Raw genomic sequence first — 16,479 nt, 5'->3', positions numbered from 1 at the left:
CCATGGCTTCAGCTGGTCCCTCCGTTCGGGGTCCCTGACTTCCTGCAACAATCTATCACACACAGTTGCATCTGCACATATGTACACATATGTCATTGACTTACCCCTGTTAAGGAGCACTTCAGATATAACCAGGAAGCACCAATTCCAGACTTCCTTGGAAAAGTCAATATATTGCTGTCCATTTTATGTGTCAGTATGTGTCAGCCTTTGTAGCTTCATAGAAGGCAGAGGTCGTCGCTAACTAATGAATACTTTGTACAGTCTCAGACAAAACACCCTATGCCTAACCAGGTGACTGTAAGTGCTTTGGAGGGCATTCACTGTGATGGCAGTGATTGCTGAGAGTGGATACAAATACTTAATGCGGGGCATTGCCAGTGAGAATTCTGACCTGACTGTTAGTTGGTGACTGTGGCCATTGCTAGTTGAGCCTCCTATTTGTAATTCTTAGTCCTGGTCTAAGGAACAACACATTGCTGTTTTGGCTCAGCAGCAGACCGTGCTAGATGGCAGCCAGCCAGCAGGAACTGCACTGCTCTTGCTCCTCAAAATTGGTGCTAACATTACAGGCCTCTATTTATGCATGGCAAGATTCTGGACCAACACACTGGTCAATGATTCCCCTATGGACTTTCTTCCTTGCAGAGAGGTTAGACCAACTTGTCTACCTGGGAAGCTGAACTTTAGGACAAGTGCCCTCGACAACCCAGTTACCCTTTGTAGTTAGGGTTGTGACAACGGCTTTCTGAATTCTAACTTAGATGCCCAAGAAAGCATAGCAGAATCCTAATAGAAGCTTTCCCTGTGCTCCCTGTCAGCTCTGGTCCTAGCAACACAGACGGGGAGAGGAAAAGGGAAGAGGTTCCTTGTGATGGGGGAGGGTACAGAGGCCAGCAGTGAAATAAGACAAAGAGTCTGGTGGTTCTGAGCTGCATGGAGAGACCCCATCAGTGGGATGGGGGGCAGGGAGTGAAAAGCCAGGAATCCTAATCTTCATCTGTGTGGCTGCTGGGTTGGACTCCTGGCGGTGCCAGGAACTCAGTGAGCTGGACTAAGCTGGGATCTGCCTTAGGAAAACTCATTAGGAAACAGAGATTAGAGGAGGCCCATCTCATGCTTCCTCTTGCAAGAGTGCCCTCCCCTCCTCACCTTGAAAACTCCATGTCATGTCTTACATCTTAGTTCATGTCACCTTTTTTGAAACCCTTCCGCACGCCTCTCCAGCATAACAGTTCATTTCTTTTTAAAATTATTTTTAAATTTTATTTGTTTTTAAAGTAGTGTTTCATGCTGTCACCCAGGCTGGAGTGCAGTGGCACAATCATAACTCATTGCAGCCTCAAACTCTTGGGCTCAAATGATTCTCCTACCTCAGCTTCCTGAGTAGCTGGGACTGCAGGCACATACGACCATGCTTGGCTGACATTTTTTCATTTTTTTAGGGACGGAGTATTGCTATGTTGGCCAGACTGGTCATGAACACCTGGCCTCAAGCACTCCTCAGCCTCCCAAGTAGCTGGGACTACAGGCGTGAGCCACGGCACCCAGCTCTGACAGTTAATTTCGTTAATGTATGTTGGGTATCTTTCTCCCCATTAGATTGTGAACTACTTGATAGCAGATAATTGCAGCAATTTACCCTCTTTATTGCCAATGACAAGTGTCATGCTTGGCATATACCTGGTGCCTAATAAATACCAGCTGAATGAAATCATGTGTCCTTCTAGAGCAGTTATCTCAGTTTTGTTTTAATGGTTTATTAATTCTGGGATACTGAAATGTTAGAAACTATTGACCACAATTAAACAGGTCTAGAAATAGAGCACTTCTTCACTTATATTGGAGGCCAATGGAATTATGAAATTAATTTAACAAAATTTTACTTATTTCTCAGGAATGCATGGGAACATAAGGGGTCTTCATCTGGATTCACTGTCTGGGTACTGTTTCCTAATTTCTTGCCTGCCTGGCTACCACACTCAGCAGTACTTTGCTATGGCCACAGAAGTCAGGGATGAATTATTCCTATTTAGATTACCAGTAATCATTTTTGAAGAAGTAATGATAAAATAACATTGTTTACTGTTTACCAGGTAAAATTCTAAATGCTCTGAATGAACTTATTGAACCCACGTAACCACCATCTAAGGCAGGCACCATTATTGTTTCCATTTACAGGTGTGGAATTTGAGGGTAATCAGCTGGCCCAGTTTCACACAGCTAACCTGGCAAGGTCAATGTTCAGTCCAGGCAGCATGGCTTCAGCCCACTCTGAACCATGAGGCCCTGCTGCCTCTTTGGTCAAGCATGTTCATTTAAAAGGACCTAGATGGCCCCAGCTTTGTTCAGGCAGCTGACTGACCACTGACCCAGTGTTGTTCATGTCCCTCTGTTTGTTGCATGCATGCTTCTGGGTTAGGGCCACTGACCCACTGTGGAAAGGGCAGCAGGAAGCAGTGAAGGCTGACTGCTGGTCCACCCATTAGCTCTTTGTGTGGTGTTTTGGGTCCAGCATTAACTTTGCTCTGAATCATCCACACTGCCCTGATACCCATCATAGACATACATTCTAAATGTCCCCTAAGACTCAGTGGTCTTGAATGAGGAAGAAAATCTTCCTAGAGTGTCACAAATGCTGCCTAAAACTGGTGGCACTGACTAGTGTCACATTATGTTATCAAGAATAATAATAAGTTACATTCAACTGGTAGAGAAGGAATATAATACTCAACTAAAAATGCACACCCTTTCTTCTTTTAACTAAAAAAAAATGTAACATCCCAGAGCATTAGAGCAGGGAAGCAAAGTGAAGATCATTTTGCCCAACCTTGCGTTTCGTAGGTAAAGAGACAGAGCCCCAGAGAAGTCAGGTAGATTGCCTAAGGCTAATGGCCAGTTGGTAGCAGAGATGAGATAAGAACGCAGGCCTGCTGGGTTCCAGTTCGGTTCTCTTCCCCCTGCCTGAGACTGCATAAAATGTTCCATAGATGATTTTCTTATTAAATTATAGGCAAAACATAGAACAATCTGTTTCTTTACTGGGCAGGACCAAGGTTAACAGTGCCTTAAAGAGGTGAGAGATGCGGCTGGAAACCTCCTTCAGGTACAAAACGTAACAAGATGAAGGGCTGGGGAGGGTGCTTAGCAAGGTGGTGTTCAAAAGGCAGCTGTCCTGTAGAGTTTGCACTGCACAAGCCCCTGCCTTCTGGACAGTCCCAGGCAAAAAAGCAGATACCTTTCTCCAGTAACTTCTGGCTCAAGTTATTTTGGGGGTGAGAGAATCAAACTAGCTGAGTTTATAGCGGAGTTCAGCAGAGGGCAGGAAGAGGAGGGAAATGGCTACTTCCTTTCCATAAAGAAAAATGTATCTCAAAACCTGCTGCGGAGAGCAATTGTTAGGCAGCCTAGCCTCAGCCTGGAGGCCGGCAAGCTGCAGGGCTCTTGCTAGGCTGCTGGGAGGAAGAGCTTTAAGCCCCTCCCGGAAAGGCTGAGGTGGCCTGCAGAGGCTTCCCCTCCTGGTGCTCTGCATCACCAGCAACCTGGGCAGGATTTGCTGCTTCTGGGATCAGAGCTGCAGGTTGACCACAGGTTACCTCTGTACCTGCAAAACAATGACCAGGGATCCTCACAGGAAGACTGGAGAGGAGATCAGCTCTTTATCAGATAGAGACAGAAACCTAGGGCTGGAAGGGATCCAGAGCTGTGTTCCCACCTCTGAGCTAGATGCTTCAAAACAGCCCAGGGAAGGGGGTGGAGGTGGAAAGGGTTGTAAAGTGTCATTAGCCTGGGACTGACTTCAGCCCTGATCTTGCATGATCCCACCCACAGGAAGAGCATTTTGGGAGAATTGAAACTATAAGGTCAGAGAAACTTGAGGGGAATTCTTTACAATTCCTGCAGAGACCTCGACCAGTCCCAGAAAGAGTGTGCCATACTTGGTAGACTGTTCGAGGGTGGGAAATGCTTTATTCCTTCCCTCCCTTCGGGCCTCGCTCACTGTCAGCCCCAGTGGTGAGCTCTGTGCTGGCAGTTTATCTGGTCTTCTTTTCAAGTTCAGAGAAGGACAAAATAAAAAGCGTAGAGGAGCAGAAGCTAAAACAAAACCAACTGCATTCTTAAACCCAATCTGATACAGCAAGGTTTTCAGGGAGTGCAGCTGCTCACAAGCCCATGGGGCCCTTCCAGCCTCAAATCCATGGGACATTGTTCTTAGTCAGAGGGCAAAGGGATCTCTTTGTGTTTTTCTGATGTGAGCCTGGACCTTTCTAGAATTAAACAAGAAACTAGAGGCAGAGCTAGGATTCAAATTGAGAAGTTTCTGATTCCCATGTCTGTGGTCTCCCTGCCTTGTCCTTGATTAAAATGGCAGTTTTAGAGGCACATCCCACCATTGAGCATTCTGTGTCAGCATCAGCCAGCTTCCTGCAAAGCCAGGCCCCTGGGCATGTGCAGGCTATTGGTTAAACCTGGATGATGCAGAAAGTGGCTTCCAGTTCTCCTTCTTAGTGGTCAAGGAATGTGGAGGGGCCTGTGGCAGGTAGGCCAGGCACTGAGCTGGGTGCAGAATGGGCTTTACCTTCTAAACTTACTGTCCCAGCTCCAGTGTAAACTAATGAACTCTCATGAAACCAGTAATGGCTTGCTTGCTTGAGGAACTAGAGGGCAGGGTGTGCTGTAACTGACCCTGGTTGCATAAGACAGTCCAGTGAGTTCCTCCTTTTTCACCCCCTGAGGTACATCAAAAGGGCCCAAGACAGAAAAACTGTAGGAATAAACTCAGTCCTAATTTAGAGGCCATAGGCAAGGAACCTTACATTGTATAGATTCCTGGGGCTGGCAAAACAGACAGTGGTGGATACCTTCAACTCTTGCCAGAGTTAAATTTTTGTTTGTTTGTTTTGAGATGAGATCTCACTGTGTCACCCAGGCTGGAGTGCAGTGGCACGATCATGGCTCACTTGCAGCCAAGGAATCCTCCTACCTCAGCTTCCCAAGTAGCTGGTACTACAGGCACATGCCAACATGCCTGGCTAAGTTTTTCAGTTTTGAAGAGATGAGGTCTCACTGTGTTGCCCAGGCTGGTCTCATACTCCTGGGCTCAAGTGATCCTTTTGCCTCAGCCTCCCAAAGTGCTGGGATTACAGGCATGAGCCACCACACCTGGCCCAAAATATTTTTAAGAGAGAGAATTTAAGAGGCTACAAGTGGTATGGGTTAGAGTTTAAATGACAACAAAAGAAGCATGCTCAGAGTAGAGCCCCATTCCTCCACTCGAATGACAGACGTGACGGGGGACTGTGTCTGCATGCAGTATCTACAAATGAGCCTCTCTGAGCAGAGTCCATTGTAGAAAGACACATTATCTAAACCAGGGTTCTGAAACCTTTTTTGGTTATGACCTACAGTAAGAAATACATTTTTCATTGAGACCCAGTGTATACAAGATAGATAAACAGAAGCAAAAACAAAAGTGTTTGTTTTTTTTGTTTGTTTGTTTTTTTTTGAGACAGAGTCTCGCTCTGTCGCCCAGGCTGGAGTGCGGTGGCGCGATCTCGGCTCACTGCAAGCTCCGCCTCCCGGGTTCACGCCATTCTCCTGCCTCAGCCTCTCCGAGTAGCTGGGACTACAGGCGCCCGCCACCACACCTGGCTAATTTTTTGTATTTTTAGTAGAGATGGGGTTTCACCGTGGTCTCGATCTCCTGACCTCATGATCCACCGCCTCGGCCTCCCAAAGTGCTGGGATTACAAGCGTGAGCCACCGCGCCCGGCCCAAAAACAAAAGTTTTATAAAACAATTTCCATGTTTACCAAAGGCAACACATTTTCTTTTCTATTCTATTAAGAAGAAAAAGCTGGTTGCAACCCACTAAAGTGATTTTATGGCCAAAGAATGGGTAGCAATTTGCATTTTGAAAAATACTTATTTAAATAGAAATTTGTCAGGCATGTAGAAACCAGTCACATTGTAGCTCTGGCAGATTTCTGCAGGAGATCCAGTGACACAGGTTTCACGGTCCTAGAAATGGTTTTCCTTACTCTTTGAATCTCTCACAGTTGATGAGGTGGTGATGGTGATGAAGGCCAAGGAAGAGAGTGGAGAAGATGGTGATGGAGGAATTAGGAGGCCGAGTCTTAATTCTGCTCAGGCAGAAGACAGTTGAGTGTCTATGATGCATTGTCCAGACATGAATGAGACACAGACCCTGGTCTATGGCTGCTTATAATCGAGGTGTTGGCTTCATAGTAAAACAGGAGCAAAAAACCAGAATGATGCAGGAAACCTGAGGGCCCTTCATTCTGAGTTCTCTAAAAGGAGAAACCATATTATAGGGATGTGTGCAGCATTATACCCTAGGTCTGTCTCTCCTCAGTAATAAGTATTCAATAAATCTGTATTGAAAGATAGTGTTACCTGAGAATACTCGTACTTGCAACTAGACTGGTAATCAATTATCTATAGTGGTATTGTTAATATAATATTAATGTTAATAAAACATTAACGTGATGTGGGATAGGACAGTTTAGATAAGAAAGATCCAGGCCTGGCGCGGTGGCTCATACCTGTAATCCCAGCACTTTGGGAGGCCGAGGCGAAAGGATCACTTGAGCCCAGGAGTTTGAGACCAGCCTGGGCAACATAGCAAGACCTTGTCTGTATTTAAAAATTAAAAATGAGAAAAAGGAAGACCCAGAAGAGTTCAGATTATGTAGCAGAACTGCAGACCCCATCTGGGTTTCAGGTCCTCCTAGAGCAAGCTTTTAAACGTTGAGGTTTGTCTGGTTTGACTTGTAAGTGGGCCCTGGGACAGCTTGCCCTGGCTCTTGGCCTAGAGACAAGAAGTCAAAGTGGTGTGGGCCGAGCCCGACACTGGCCACCACGGAGCACAAGAGAGGGCATTCTTGGTTTTCCCCTACTGCTCATTTGAAACTGCACTGAGTTTTCCCACTTGGGTCAGCAGTTCAAGATGGTGTGATTCAGGCTTAAATCACCCCAAGTTTCTGTGTGGTAGGTTTCTGTAGAGATGAGGGTGCTGGCAGACCACTCTCTGTTGAATCCTAAATGGAGTCTTTGTTTCAAGTCCTGGACTAACCCAGCACTAAGGGGGCATTGAGGCTGAGGAGTGGTCTTGGGGCCCTGGAGACCCTGGCACAGGTCCCAGTGCAGAGAGTGAACGAGCTCCTCCACACCCCCTGCGCTGGCTTTCGCAAAAGCAAGCTCTGTTCTGATTGTCCTGCCCCAAGGCCTGGCGCTTCAGACCCAGACCAGTCGTACTGCTACACTAAATTAGATCGAAGCCCTTCATTCAAGCACTTGGGGTGTGTGTGTGAGAGAGAGGGACAGAGGGACAGAGAGGAGAGAAGGGTGTGCTGGCTGGCGAGGGAGGCAGGGATTTGCAGGGAGGAGAGGAAAAGACGGTACCTGACTTAGGGATAGAGCCAGAGAGCCCCAGGTTCTACTGCCAGCTCTGTCGCTGTCTGTGTGGCCTTGGGCCTCAGTTTCCTCATCCATAAATTGGGGAGGTTAGTGCTGCTTCCTCTGATCTCCTTGGGCTCCAACGCCCTGTGGCTCTCAGAGCTGAGCAATGTTTTCTGGCAGGAAAGAGAGGCTGCCCAGAGCTTCCTTCTCAGGCAGCCAGTGCGCACATTCTTTCCTGTGCCCGCATATGGAAGCAATTTCTAGATTATCCAAGGCACTTGTGCTGCCGAGCTCACCCGAAACAGAAGAGCTTGGTGGTGGTAAATGGAAAAAGATAAAAAACCTGCATGCGTGTTCCTCTGTTTTCCTCCCACGGTGACTTTCATATCTGGAATCCCTCGTGCAATTTGCTTTTCCATGCTATGGCAGGGGCGTGCCAGTGGGTTTGGGGAACTTCACAGAAAAATCCTGATAAAAACAAAGTGAACTGCTTCTCTCCTGAGGCCAAAGGCCACTTTGCCTTTTTCCCCAGAAAACTTCAGGCCTGAGGAAACTTGCAGGGGGCGGGGGGATGTGGGGAAAGGGAGTGCGTGGAGGGGACCATAATGTTCCCACATTTATTGTAATCTTTCTCTCTGGTCTGTTAAAATGAAGACTATTAATGGCTGGCTGAAACATCAGCCAAGAGCTTTGAAGGGAATATGTTTTATTGGTTCCTTCTCTGCCAAGTGAAACCTTTACGTGTGTTTCTCCTCTGCACCCCTTGGAGGTTTGGGTCACAGTTATCTGGTAACTTGTAAACTGGAGGCACGGGGCATTTACTCCTAAATTCAGGTCTTTTTCTAGAGCACCACCTTGCTCTCAAAGCCTCACCTGTGGCCCTGATCCCCATAGATGGTCCTCCGGACCTTATTTTCTCCCACCCTCTCTTCACTCCTGACCGTAATTCTTGGGAAAGGATATTATTGAAAAGGGCATGTTTATAGAGAAGTGGTTTTTGTTCCCCTTTCAGTCTGTCTCTAACTTCTCTACTGCCTAGTCTCCCACTGATGTTAACATTTAAACGTTAATTTTGTAAAGTGGAGGTATTTTTCCTAGAAATGAAATCTGAGTAATTAGGAATCTGTAAATGTTTTACCAACACTTGTTAAAGGTGTTGCATTCTTGTTGTCATATAGACCCAGAATATCCCTTCCGAATACTTTCTGGAAAAATCTCTCAAGACAGTAGGCTGATGGATGCCAAAAGACTCTTAGCAGGGACCACATTCTTTATTTGTTTTGCTTCTGGGTTCTCCTGTGCAGAAGCTTCTGGTCCAAGCAGCCCTCTTATTCCCTTTGGAGAGAGCATGTTTACAACTCTGGTTTGAGTCATCTGGGTTGCTGCCGTGACGGGCTGGAAATCAAACATGACATGAAGATAGAAACACTTACTAGAAACTCACGTGTCTGGCCACCCTATTTCAGGGTGCTCAGATTAACTCTACTTGGTTGGACATAGTTGTAATTCTGTACATAGTAAACTAAACTGTGTATATGACTAGGACTAGGACTCTGCTAGATTCTCTTCAGCACTAAGCAAAGGTCCAGCAGACCTGTATCCTGTCCTCTAGAGGCTAACAGTCTAGACCACCAATCCAGGGGAAGAGTTATGAATTCAGGCCTCACTGATTCACGGGGGACAGTTGACCCTCTACATCCGCAGTCTAACCAAGCGAGGATAGAAAATGGTCGTTATGCCTATGATGGTTGCCTGTACTGAACATGTATGGACATTCTGTGGTCATTATTCCCTAAACAGTACAGTATGACAACCATTTTCATAGCATTTACATTAGGTATTATAAGTAATCTAGCGATGCTTTAAAATATACTGAAGGATATGCATAGGTTTTATGCAAATACTGTACCATTTCATATAAGGGACTTGAACATCCAAGGATTTTGATATCTGCAGGGGTCCTGGAACCAACCCCACATATGTATAGAGGGATGACTCTGTCAACTTGGGGCAAGGGTAGGTGCTCTGCAACCATGGAGATACAGTCCTCTGCTCTCCCAAGAGGATGAAGGAAGAGTCATTTCATCTGTTCTTTTCTTCCAGGGATTTTCTTGTTCTTCGGGGTAAGCACTCCTGCCTCTGGTCTTTAAGGCAGCCACACCCACCCAGACACCGCACACCCAGTGACCCACGGAGTTGAACCCAGCTCTCCAAGGTGGTCACCCTTGCTCCTCCTCACTCCTCTGCAACCTGTTTTTGCTTGATCTATTCATTCAACAAACATTTATTAAGTGCTCACTGTTGAGGTGTGCTTAAGGCAAGGTCCCTATTTCAGTGGAGTTTATGTTCTGCAAGGGAAAAACACACAGGAAACAAACAGATGCTTATGCAGGTAAATTAAGACGGTGATGAGGGCTGTGAAAAAAGCAGAGAGGCTGATGGGATGAAGAATGACAGGGATGCGCTCGAGACATGGCGGTCAATGGAGGGCAGTGCTTCTGGAGTTGAGATGCGAATGACAAGGAGACAGATGCGTGATACCTGGGGAAGTGTGCGTCAGGCCGAGGGCATGCCCGGTGCAAAGGCCCTGAGGAGAGCACACTGGACAGGTCTGGAAAAGACAGAGAGGGAATGTGGCTGTGGGGAGAGGAGTGCGGGCCATGCCAGAGGTGTAGGCAAGGGCAGGTGCTCCTGAGGTCTCTGAGGACCTTAATGTAATAGGCTTTTTGCCAGTGGGGTGATAGAATGTGATTTATGTTTTTAATAAAATCACCCTTGCCTCAATCCCATCTCCACCCAGCTCTGAGCTCATGGCCTCACACCTTAACTCACACCTGCCTGCCTGGTCAGGCTGCCCCTCAGGCAGGTCTACGTGCTGCACGCTGGCCTCCCCGTTGCAGCTGTCCTAGTGCAGGTCACTTCTGCAGCCCCAGCACCAATTGATCAGCTATGCCTTGGGATTCAAAGAATGGGTGAATCAGTCTGCTGTGAGCCGGACTGCAGGGCAATGCAGGGAAGATATTGAGATGCCTTCTAGGCTGTGAGGCCTTGGACATGCCCCTCGCCCCTCTTGACTTCAGTTCCAGCCTCCGTCAGGTGCTTTCCAGCACCAGCCCTAGGCATCAGTGGTTGTTGGGTGATCGTAATAACAGTATTTATCATGCACTTTTTCTGTCCCAGGCTTTATGTGTATTGCACTCAGTCCTCTTGACAATGCTGTGGGAGTGGCACTGCTGGTAACCTTCTTTTAGAGTGGAGGAAATGGAGGTACAGAGTGAATAAGCAACTCCAGTCCATAGCTAGAACGTGGTTGAGCCAAGATTAAAGGCAGACGGTCTGATCCAGTCCACCCTCATACACTTATATCAACCACTGTACTGCCATCAGTGCAGTACCTCCCTGCTGACACACTGTGCCTCAAGCAGTGAGCAGATAGGGTGGAACTGTTTCCCCCCAGACCCAGCATATTCTCCATTAGGCTGGTGTCTCCAGCATCAGCTGAACCAGTGCTCCCCATTCCCCCCTCCCTAGGGTGAACCCAGCTGTCCTGTCCTGGTGCAGATGTGAAATTCTCTGCCCTGGGAACATTGGCTACCTGCCAAGTAACAGTCAGTAGTAATAGTAGCAGCAAATGTTTATAGAGCACCTACTATGTATCTTGCTGCCTTTTAAAATTATTATTATTTTACAGATGGAGAAACTGAAGCACAAAAAGTTTAGGCAACCTGCTTAGGGTCACGGAGCTAGTAAATGGCAGGACTGGGGTTTGGACCCAGGCAGTCTGGCCCTGGAGACTGTTCAGAATACACTTCTTTATAGCGAATAAGAATTCCACCCCCTGTGGTTTCCACATGGTAGTCTGTGTTCTAATCCTGATAGCCACAGAATGGCCTAATTTTACTAACAGAGGACAGACCTGTAAATATTTGAAGACAGTTATCACATCTCTCCTGGTTCCAAACCACTTGCCAAGCTTTCGGGGAGCAGTTCTACCCTGGATCTCTCTGTTTCTCCCAGAAAAGCACAAAGAGTACTTTATAAATTACCATCCACATCCAGGTACTTGTGAGAGGCAAGGGCGCACTATTAATAATTACACTGGAGTGACAAGCATAAATGAGGACCGTCCTGGGCAAACAAGGAGGTGCTTGACCCTACCCCCAGGACACGGTGGAAAGGCACTGCTTGGAATGCCTTCTGAAGATGTGTTCAAGTAGAATATGGGAAAGTTAAGCTTACTATTCGCAGATACATTATGGATGGGAAATCGTTAGGTTTTAGGAGTCTGTCTGCTTTTAGTCAACTTTAGTGCAGTGGAAAGGTGCTCAATGAACAATTGAGTTCTGTAATCACTGATGTGATCCTGGATGAGTCATCTCCCACCCCAAGTTCTCAGTTTCCTCATCAGCACAACAGTGTTGATAATCCAGAGTCCTTTCCAGTCCTGAAACTCTGATCCTCTGTCAACCTTCCCTACACAAGCAGTGGTCTGCATCCTCACCTAGAAGCCACCAACATGGAACTTGGAGTTTTTGATTTGTTTGCTGTGAGTTGAGCCCTTGTATACCATTACTCGCTAAACCCTAGAGGTAGATTTTTAGAGTCCCAGAAGGATCCCCCCTATCTAGCTTGCTTTTGGAGTGTTGATGAAATTGTCCCATGCACTATATTCTTTAAATAATGCTTTTCCTTGAGACACCCATGGATTTTGTTAATACACAAACAGGAAACAGGAAACAGAAAACTGAGCCTCCATTGAAAGTAGCTGTTGAGAGCTGAGCTGAGTGTGGTGGCTCATGTCTGTAGTCCTTGCTACTCACACTCAGGAGGCTGAGGCAGGAGGATTGCTTGAGACCAGGAATTCAAGACCAGCCTGGGCAACATAGCAAGACCTCATCTATGAAAAAGAGAAACTACCTGTTGACTTACTGAGGAATGTCTTTATTAAAAGATTTACATTTTATATTTCCTAAAACCTGAATCTGCAAATAATTTCAGTGTTTTACATAATTTATCTCATTAGATCCTCAAAATGACTGTGTATAGTAGATATTACCTCCATTTTCCAGATATTGAAACAGAGGCTCAAGGGCTGAAATGACTCGTCCGAGGACATCTGCTAGGTGGTGGTGGGACTGCAATTCACATTTATGTCTGTGGGATCCTTATCAGTCATCTTTCTACTATTCCCATAGTTTTCATTTTGTTTATGTTTTTTGTAAGTGTAGAACTCATTTTTTTCAAGCAGAAACAAGGCTTTGCTGGATGCTGTGGGGTGTACCTGCCTTCTGTGGGGGACTCCATCAGACCATCCCTCTATAGAACATGGTTTGAACAACCCTGCACTTTTTCTAAGCTGGCTCACACTGTTTTACCCATTTCAAGGAAATGGGATGCTCATGGGATTCTGCACAATTTCATTCTATGTGAGCTTGTTGCATTTAATTAACTTCACTATGATTCCAAGTCACTTGGGCAAATCATTACAGGGCTTGGAGCAGTGGCATGAACTCAGTCTTTGCTAGGAGCCTTGTTTCCCTTCTCCCTAAGGCTCAGCCATTACCCTCTCCATCCTGTTTCTCACCTTGCCCTGCTGAATCCCAGGCCCACCTGTATCAGTAATGGACTTGTGTCTTCTCTAGATGTTACTTGCTCACTTTTATCATTCATCTACTCACCCAATTAAATATCTACCAAATAAAATTATGTGAAAGGGTTCAGCCTAGTGGCTGGTGTGTAAGGAGAACAAGTGTTCATCTGTACTATAGATAAAGCATAGGTCTTTTTTTTGTGTGGATGTGAGGTTATTGGGTTGACCATGATAATCTCTCAGGTTCCTTTTGCTGCAAAAACCCATTGCTCCTATGCCAGCTTCTTCTCTCTCCTAGAAGGCGAGAATTGGGTGCCTGGCTCATTTTCCCTGCCTGTGCATCCTGTCCTCTCCCCACAGCCTAATGCCTCCACCGGAAGTTACTCCACAGAAGAAGAAAAGTTAAAGAATAAGTTTTTCATTCTCTAGGGTTTCTGGGTCCCAGGGAACATCCGAGGGGGCATCTGTTCAAAGAGCACGTTTATCTAGGGAGAAAAAAAAGAATAGGAAATATTTCTTTTTTTTTTTTTTTTTTGAGACAGAGTTTCGCTCTTGTTGCCCAGGCTGAAGTGAAATGGCGCAATCTTGGCTCACCACAACCTCTACCTCCCAGATTCAAGCAATTCTCCTGCCCCAGCCTCCCAAGTAGCTGGGATTACAGGCATGCACCACCACGCCCAGCTAATTTTTTATTTTTTTATTTTTTATTTTTTTTAGTAGAGATGGGGTTTCACCATGTTGGTCAGGCTGGTCTCAAAACTCCCGACCTCAGGTGATCCACCCGCCTTGGCCTCCCAAAGTGCTGGGATTACAGGCGTGAGCCACTGCGCCCAGCCTTCTGATTTTTTAAGTCTAACTTTTATTCTCAGCCATGTTTGAAAGGAGTTCATGTTCAGTTTCACTAGTGGATAGGACATCGACATTTATGCTGCAGGCCCTTTTTCTCTCACTTAGTTCTGAAGCTTTGAAAACCCTGGGAGCTCATTTTTCCCTTCCCAAGCATGCAGCATTCAAGCTGCTGGCTTGTTCCTGAATTCACTACTTTAAATATCCATCACATAAAATTTATTAATTGGAGGTAGTTTTAAGAGGCATGCTATTCTAGAAATACATTGATAATTTTACCTACTAAACATCATTCAGAAATTTCAAAGCATTAGTCCAGCATAATTTGTTAGAAAATATTCTTGGCATTTTGTTTTATGGTTTTTTACAAAAGACAGATACTTCGCTTAGGCCATAGTTCTTACATAATGATTTTTTTCTTTCAGGAAGAAAACCAATTATTAGAAGTAGCAATCCAAGATTCCATCAAGCCAGTATAAATTTAGCAGTCTTTCTCCTTATTCTGAGATGTGCATGCTAATGTTGCTAGCTAATATTTAGGATTCAAAATATAGTCTAGCCAGAAAATATTCTGGATTATGTAACAGTGTGTATCAGTGGCCTCTAGGGGGTGTATGTGCATATCTGTATAGTGTAACTGATTGGATGCCTGGGTTAAAGGCACTGAGTAGCTGTCTATTTTATTTTTACTAGTTCACTGACAAGTCATTAACTGTCTGTATAAAAATTAGCCATTCTGATCTTTGGATGGTATTTTTCACACTGAACTGAACATTTGGTGCCCAGTTAAGCCAGGAGTCTCCATAGTATTCCAGTTTCCCCTGAGCACAGCAGCCTCTATGCCCTCATCCACAGCTGTAGTTCTGCTCTGCTGGCAAGTAAGAGGAAATGGAACAGCAGGGATAGGTTGGCCATGGGATTCTAAGCAGTTTCCATTTGTGTGTTAGTGTTCACATCCCCTCCTTGGTTGGACTTCTTAACTTTAATGTCAAACCTAGAATCTCTTTTTCACAAAAGAGTAGGAATATCTTTTCATTGGAGAATATCTTAAAACCAAAGAAAATGACAGAGGAAAAATGTGATGTAATGTAAATGGAAGCTGGTGGTATGAGTTCCTCTATTTCCTGTTAGTTCTGTTGCTATTTTCTTGACTCTGCTATTTCTTAGAAATGTTTCTTAGAGACATTGATATGTCTTTGCAGGAAACTTATTCTGTGAAGTAATTCTTTATTCCCTTTTATTCATTTATTTAGTTTATCACGGTTACATATTGCTATGTAAGAACCACCCTAGAATTTTAGTGGCTTACAACATTAGTCATTTTACTTGCTTGAAATTCTGCAATCTTGGATGGGCTCAGCTGGGCAGCTCTTCTGCTGTTCTTGCCTGTGGTCAGTCTTGTGGCGAGTTATCTGGTTAGGACTCAGCTGGGAAACAGGGATGGCTGCGCTTCTCTCTCTATGTAGAGTCAGGACCCCTTGCCCTTCAAGTGGCCTCTCCATGTGGTCTCCTCAGGATCTCAGCAAGGTCACAGGGCTTCTTACTGGTGGCTAGGATCACAAAAGCACAAGTGGCAGGGTGTCGCTTCTGCAGCATTCTGTTGGTTAAAGCCCAAATTATATGGAGGGGACCACACAAGATGTAAATATCAGAAGACATGGTTCATTGGAGGCCACCAATGGAACAGATTACCACATAGTCATTCTTCAGCCAACTAATATTTACCAGGTACTGAGCATATAATAGTGAACAAGCAAACTGTGGTCCCTGCCCTCATAGAGCTTATAGTCTGTGGGGAGCACAACTGAGTGATCAGGAAATTACCACACAGTGTGGTGAGTCTGGGCTGGAAGAACTCTTGGGTTTCTGGGGTGCACTTTGGGAAGGGTACATAACCCAGGCCTGGACTTTTCATGGAAGTATCCAGTAGAGGAGTCATCCTGTGGAGATGGTTGAAGAAGGTTGCTGGCAGAAGAACAACATGCTCCTAGGCCAAGAGACAAGAAAAACATGGCCCTTTCATAGAACTGAAAGAAATTTTGTGGTGGTAGAGAGTAGATGTAGAAAGTAGAGCTGTTGGGAGAGGAGCTGTCATACCTAGGGTTCGCAAAAAGAAGGCATGAGAATTAATGAGAATTAAGCAGGGGCCTCATCACATGTTATGAGCTAAGTAAGCCATGTTAAGAACACTGGACTTGATCCCAGTCATGATGGGAAGAGGATTTTAAGCAGATCTGCCTCTCAAAGTGGTCATAATATTAACTAAGAATGGAGGGAGGTGGGCCTGGGACCTGAAGGAAAATGCTACAGAAGGCTGGGCAAGGGAGGGAGGTGGATGGCCAATGGTATAGATCTCAGGAGATGGATTCCAGAGATACTAAGGAGTAGATCTGCAAGTGTTGAGGATTATGGGGGTGAATACGAGGGAAGGGGCAAGGGTGATCCTCAGATTTCTGGCTTGGGCAGCCAGTGATGATCTCATCCTACAATAGGGAACACTGGAAGTGGAACAGTGTTGGACCTCATGGAAATGGGCTGGAATACTGAGGAGAGCCAGCGTGGACATACCAAGTTAGATGCCTTTGAATTCAGTGGTCTGCCACAAACCTTTTTCAGGACTA

At 45.6% G+C, this 16,479-nt stretch overlaps 1 protein-coding gene across 1 annotated transcript in view; it reads left to right on the top strand.

The window, feature by feature from the left end:
- The window catches only part of WIPF1 (WAS/WASL interacting protein family member 1), a 122,616-nt gene that overhangs the window by 12,110 nt on the left and 94,027 nt on the right, over window positions 1-16,479 (top strand). The window lies entirely within an intron of this gene.

This window comes from Symphalangus syndactylus, chromosome 8, assembly GCF_028878055.3.
Source record: "Symphalangus syndactylus isolate Jambi chromosome 8, NHGRI_mSymSyn1-v2.1_pri, whole genome shotgun sequence".
Taxonomy (NCBI): Eukaryota; Metazoa; Chordata; class Mammalia; order Primates; family Hylobatidae; genus Symphalangus; species Symphalangus syndactylus.
This window is presented reverse-complemented; position numbering and strand designations above follow the sequence as displayed.